This window comes from Nicotiana sylvestris, chromosome 6, assembly GCF_000393655.2.
Source record: "Nicotiana sylvestris chromosome 6, ASM39365v2, whole genome shotgun sequence".
Lineage (NCBI taxonomy): Eukaryota > Viridiplantae > Streptophyta > Magnoliopsida > Solanales > Solanaceae > Nicotiana > Nicotiana sylvestris.
The window spans coordinates 132,923,558-132,930,831 of record NC_091062.1 but is presented as its reverse complement, the minus strand read 5'-3'; positions in this window follow the sequence as shown (position 1 = coordinate 132,930,831).

Here is a 7,274-nt window from a genome sequence, read left to right as displayed (position 1 = left end):
GCTTGGCTGCTGACATGGATGTCCAAGACGTCTTGGTCTTGGGAGACTCGGACCTCTTGGTACATCAAATTCAGGGTGAATGGGAAACACGAGATCTAAAACTCATACCATACCGACAATGCTTGCATGATCTGAGCAAGCAATTTCGATCGGTGAAGTTCAAACACATCCCGAGAGTTCACAATGAGGTTGCGGATGCCTTGGCCACCTTAGCATCAATGCTGCACCACCCTGACAAAATGTATGTTGATCCTCTACACATCCAGGTCCGTGATCAGCACGCCTACTGCAATGCCATAGAAGAAGAAGCAGATGGCGAACCCTGGTTTCATGATATCAAGGAATACCTCAGAATGGGGATATATCCAGAACATGCCTCTAGAGACCAAAAAAGAGCCCTTCGGCGTTTGTCGAATGGTTTCTTCCTCAGTGGAGGAGTATTGTACAAAAGAACCCCGGATTTGGGATTGTTGAGATGCATAGATGCCAGTCAAGCAACGACGGTTATGGCAGAGGTACATGCTGGAGTTTGTGGGCCACACATGAGCGGATATGTATTGGCAAGAAAGATCCTTCGAACAGGGTGTTATTGGCTCACCATGGAACACGACTGTATCACTTTTGTGAGGAAATGCCATCAGTGCCAGATACATGGAGATTTGATTCATTCTCCGCCAACAGAGTTACATACGATGTCAGCACCCTGGCCGTTTGTGGCATGGGGCATGGATGTCATTGGGCCCATCGAGCCGGCAGCATCCAACGGTCATAGGTTCATTCTAGTGACCATTGATTACTTCACCAAATGGGTTGAGGCTAAAACCTTCAAATCAGTAACCAAGAAGGCAGTGGTGGACTTTGTTCACTCCCATATCATCTGCAGATTTGGGATCCCAAAAGTGATCATCACGGATAACGGTGCGAATCTTAATAGCAGCTTGATGAGAGAGGTATGCCAACAATTCAAGATTACACACCGCAATTCCACCCCATATCGTCCCAAGGCGAATGGAGCAGTCGAAGCAGCCAATAAGAATATCAAGAAGATACTGCGAAAAATGGTGGAAGGGTCCAGACAATGGCACGAGAGATTACCCTTTGCTTTGTTGGGTTACCGCACTACCGTCCGAACCTCCATAGGCACAACTCCTTATTTGTTGGTGTATGGAACTGAGGCCGTAATACCAGCGGAGGTCGAAATTCCGTCCCTCCGAATTGTCGCTGAAGCCGGGATTAATGATGATGAATGGGTCAAAGCTCGATTGGAACAGTTGAGCCTGATAGATGAGAAAAGATTGGCAGCAGTGTGTCATGGTCAGCTGTACCAGAAGAGAATGGCAAGAACATATAATAAGAAGGTGCGCCCCAGGAAGTTTGAAGTAGGGCAGCAGGTATTGAAGAAGATCCTCCCACATCAGGTCGAGGCAAAAGGCAAATTCGCCCCAAATTGGCAAGGGCCTTATATCGTGACCAGAGTATTGTCCAACGGTGCTTTGTGTTTGACAGATGTCGAAGGTAGATGTGTCGACATGGCTATCAATTCAGATGCAGTCAAGAGATATTATGCGTAATTTCTTTAATTATGGCAATTTTTGGTTTATTTGTTTGTATTTGGCATTTATTGGATAATGAGATGACGGAGGCAATTCTTTCTTCTATCCAAACACTTTTAACCCTTGCTTCCCCCTTTGAGCCTTAAGTAATTCTTTTATACCCATCTTTTGGAATCAGTAATGGAAAAGACATGAAAAAAAGAGAAGAAGAAAAGAGAAAAATGAAAAGAAAGAAAAAAAGAGAAAAAAAAAGGAAAGAAAAAAAAGAAGAAGATAAAATCATAAGAAAATACAAAACCGTGGGAACTACGTTTGACCTGATTCCTCAAAGAGGATACGTAGGCGCCTCACGGCTCGGTCATAGTATGCATCATAGCGAATATAGGATGCATAGTGTACATAGTGTGCATAATAGGCACAGTGTGCGTAACGCACATAGCGCAACATAAGTGTAAAAAATAAATTCCCCAAGCAAGAAAACTGGGGCAGAGGTTATGTTTTAAGTTCCAACAAAGGTTTGATTCCAAAAGTTGTAGCACATCACCCATCAAATTATTTTCATTTTTATAGCCTTTCTTTAACCCCATACCAGTGCCAACATCAACGTCCAAAAGACCTCCCGATCAATGTTCAAGAGATGTCGAGTCAGGCAAATACGGCCGAGGATAATACACCGATCCCCAGCAAAGAAGAGGATCGCAAGACTGGGAATGAACTGATGGTCAAAGGAATCCCCAGAAGAGAGGATCGTATCTACAACGCCCCGATTCCTCGAAAGAAATAAAATGAGAGAGTCTTATCGGTGAAAACCTTCACAGGCACCGAGAGGCGATGTAAGATGAGGGATATGAAATGAGAGTCTTATTGGTGAAAACCTTCACAAGCACCATAAGGCGTCGGGAGATGAGAGAAAAGAGAGAGTCTCATTAGTGAAAACCCCTCGAAGGGCACTATGAGGCGACAAGATAGATCAACAAAAAACGACCACATTCGCAACGAGATGGACAACCATTTATCATCCCCAGCAAGTCAGACCATCGGGCAAATCGATTGATACAAATAGACTGGGTCGGGAATCTATGGCGCACGTCATGATCACGGGGACCAGTCATGTCCTCCAGATAAGTTCTTCTGAGGTTCTTCTCCCCACCAAATATGGGTTCAGAAAGATTTTCTTCTTCTAGCTTTTATTTTTTCTTCCTAAAATTTGTCTTGAAAAGAATTTTTCAAAGCTTACTACCAGAAACCGGAGGGGAATTCATCTAAGGCAGGATAATACAAACAGTCTTAGAAGCCGATCCCAGGCAATGCAGTGATCGTGCCCGACAATTTTGGAGGAAGTAAGCTCCAAAAGGGAGTGGTGTCGGGAGTTAAAAGCAGACTCCCACAGCACGTGCTTAAAGGGAAAGCAGAAAAGGGGATTAATTGAAAGCCAATCCCCAGCAGGCTAGAGACCCCCAGCAGGCAACTCTGCCCACAAATCAATTATGGGACATAGAGCAAGAAAGAGAAGAAAGGAAAAATCATCCGTCAGAAAGCCACCCTCTACCACCACGATAAAAACTAATTAAATCCTTTTGTTTGCTGCAGGAAAACAAAAGATTGATGATGGAAGCAAGACGCAACGCCAGGGAAACCACCAAAAACCGGGGCAGAAAATTTTCTGCCGATTGTCAAAAATTTTCTCGGAAGAACGGGAAAACAATTTCAAATACATTTAAGTTCTAGGTCGCCCACCAGTATAATGCGGGAATACATTTAAGTTCTAGGTCGCCCACCAGTATAATGCGGGAATACATTTAAGTTCTAGGTCGCCCACCAGTATAATGCGGGAATACATTTAAGTTCTAGGTCGCCCACCAGTATAATGCGGGAATACATTTAAGTTCTAGGTCGCCCACCAGTATAATGCGGGAATACATTTAAGTTCTAGGTCGCCCACCAGTATAATGCGGGAATACATTTAAGTTCTAGGTCGCCCACCAGTATAATGCGGGAATACATTTAAGTTCTAGGTCGCCCACCAGTATAATGTGGGAATACATTTAAGTTCTAGGTCGCCCACCAGTATAATGCGGGAATACATTTAAGTTCTAGGTCGCCCACCAGTATAATGCGGGAATACATTTAAGTTCTAGGTCGCCCACCAGTATAATGCGGGAATACATTTAGCTCTAGATTTTGGAATCAGTGGCCCCGCCTGAAGACGGAAGGTTACAACAGAGATCCCCAAGCAGGAAACAATAAAATCCCCAGCGCCAAGAGGCAGAAGGCTGCCAAAGCAAGCGCACATTCAAAAGAAAGAAGGAACGCGTCTCAGAAGAAGCAGTTCGGAAACATTATAGCATGCTCAACGTAACAATTTTGATGAAAAGCCATACCGCCGAAGAAACAATTTAAAGGCTTGAAGAAGAGGGTATGTTCCCAACGAGTCAAGCGAAGTGATGAAAACTAGCATTCAGAAAAGGCGAAGGACCAGCATCATCTCCAAAGTTCACAAAATAAAGGCATCAGAGGAAAGCATTAGCCGACAAGAAAGCAAGGCAACAAGAACAAGTTGAAGATAGAAGAGATCTCACACTCTAGCTTAACTTCTTGTTTTTCCTTTCAAGAACAATGTAACAAGGAGATCAGTGAGCAGTAGCATCCTACAGCAGCATGCAACAGCGCACAACAGCAGCAAGCACTACAGTCACACAGTAGTCCCAGCTACCAAAATTTCCCGAACTACATTGACCTGATTCCTGTTCAGCCCAGGATATGTAGGAAACCTCTGAAGCAAAGGTTCGGTCAAATCTTTTTCTAAAAAAATGCTTCACACGGAGTACTCAGATGAGCAAAAATCACCCGCTTTATCTTTGCACGAAAACCCTTCGTGTCTTCGGGCAAAGAGAGGCAGCTGTAAGCACGTGATTTTTGCTTCACGAGCAATCACTCCAAAAGGAAAACAAAAAAAATAATAAAAATAGTGACAAATGACCCCGCGGTACAAGTTTTTCATGACATGTATTGCTAGTCATTTGTGGGTCTGTCCATTTTGCATTTAATCATTATCAAACAAAATACAAAAATATGTGTGTCATTAAAAGAAAATTCAAAATTTATATATGTGCATCGTTCGTTCTAGGTTGTGATTTAACTTACTTAAACATTTTAATTTGGTATGATAATTGTGTTGAGGTGTTACATTGTTGTTTGTTTTAATTTCATTTGTTTTATTATTTATTTTGTTTTAGTTGTATTTAGAAAACAAAGAAAAGAGGGATTAAAATTGATTTGGGCCCAGAAAGTGAAACAAAAAAGGCCCAAAACCGGCACTCAAACCTAGTCCAAATCCGGCCTGCCCAAACGTTGGTTCAAACGACGCCGTATCAGCGTCCTTATTAGAGCCGTTGATCTGACTCAAACAAACGGTCCTGATCAAGCCACTCATTTAACCCCAAACGACGTCGTCTTAGGCATTTGATCTGAGCCGTTCAACCCCTTGATCCAACGGACCCAGGTTTTCCACCCTAAACCCGTCCAGTTTTGACCCGATCCAGCCATACCCGGCACCAACCCCTCACTTAAACCAAACGACCCCGTTTAACTACCAAACGACCCCGTCTTATTTCTCACCATCAGATCCAAGCCGTTGAGATCATCTGATCTAACGGCTCAGATACAATCCCCTACTCCGTATATAAACCCTCTATCACTCCCCACGCCCCCTATCCGAACCCCCCTTCATCGTCCCCAAGCTCAAACACTGAAACCCCAAACCCTAGCAAGCCGCCCTAGCTTCCCTTTCACCAGAACCCGGCGGCACGAACGCCGGTGACCACCTCCTAAACACCCTAAGTCCCCCTCACTCTCCTGAACATGGATCTGCTATCCATTTGCCTCGAATCACTTTCTTTCGTCTCGAATCTTCATTTGAAGATTTGAGTCGAACCCGGACCTATGCCAAATTACCCCATCTTCATACCAGACACTCCCCTGACCCTCCTCGTGACCAAACCAAGCTTGGTTTGGTCCGAATCTACCCACGACTCCTGAAAAACCAGATCTGAAAATCCGGACCTTAGAACACATGCACCTGGGGAATCCGGCCAGTCTTAACAGGGGTTTGAGGTCTAATAGACCTTAGTCAAGGTGTTCTCATGTGAGAACACCCTGATTAAAGTTTGTTCGGCCTCAAGAGTTCGAAGTTGAGTCAGATTTGGGTCGTTTTGATTTCAAACTTTTTTCGGTAAGTTTTCTTTTCTCTTTGTTTAGTTCTAATTAAGTTGTCAGCATGCTTCGTTGTGCTTGTTTGTTATTTTGTTATTTTTCATTCGGATTTCTTCCATCTCTGTCAAAGGCCTCTTGTTTGGTCAATTGTTTTCTGTTTGTGTTCTGAATGTACCCCATGATAAACGTGATCGTCAATTAGATTAGTCGTCAAATGAGTTAATTCATATAGACCCCAGTAATTGAACAAAAGCTGTCTGATGCCCTTTAGGTCCCTGAACGTATTGTTTATATGAGCGACTGATTATTACCTGTTATAATTAGTATAGTCGACCTGATAAATGTCGTCGATTAATTTTCTACGACTGAATGTTCAAATATTCTGAATGGACCTGTATTATGGTTTGAATTTTGGGCATTACCTATGAATGTTAGTTTGTAACTACATTGTAAACAATTAAAAGAACCAGGCTGGGGCAGTTCTGAAATCGAATGATCAAAGCCCAAAGTGCCCTGATGCTGCAATAGGCAGGGCAGTAATAATCAAGGTTAAACAGGGGTAGTTTGGGGCTTGAGAAGAACAGAAAAATTATTTTTAATGAGCTGACAAGTAGGGTACTAATTTAGGATTAAACTAATGCTCAATGGGGAACAAGATACAAGGGTATGGGGTTTAAAATGAATAAATAAAATGAGCCCATAACTCTTGATTAAACAAAAACCAGGCGTGGGGAACAGGGGGCTGGCACCAAAAGATGCTTAGGCATGGGCTTAAAAGAGTATGGGCAGACTGCAAGTTGCAGCATGAAGGCAGCTTAACTGCACTGGGTCATTTGGCTTATAAATAAGCTGTTTTAGAACATAAGGAGGGGGGAATTTTTAGTCTTGAGGCTGGAATTTTTAATCTTGAGAAAGGTCTAGTGAGTTTAAAAGAAAACTGAAAAAACATAAGGTAGTTTCCAGTAAACATTGCAACCACACACTGTCTGAAAGCTATATAAGAATCCATATTGGAAAGCTGTCTTGGCCAAGTTCTGTTGTTTGCACTGACTGAGTTGCTTGTGATTGTTGAACTGCTGGTGTTGCTGCATTGAACACTCTTTTACTTCTGGTGTTTCATTACTCTTTTTCTGGGATTACTGGTTTGGCACTCGACTATTTGCTGGTCCTCTTTGTTCTGGAAAAAATTGTTGGTTGTCTGAGGGTTGTGGAAAACATTTGGTTTGGTTTGTTGCTGTGTTGTTGCTGTGAATCTGCTGTTGCTGTTGTTTGCTGCGTACTACTCAGCTGATCCTTTTCCTTCTTCTTCTGTTCCTCTACATCAGGTACACAACCAAGGCACTATCAAATGTAATGGGAACATTGAGCATGAATGCGAAAAGAAAAGACCTGAAGTTGATTTTCATACATAGATTGTTATATTAGATATCATGTACTGTATGATAATTTTCATTCTTGTGTTGACAATAGAAGCAGTCTGTATGCCCAGTGTATATCAATATAGGTTAG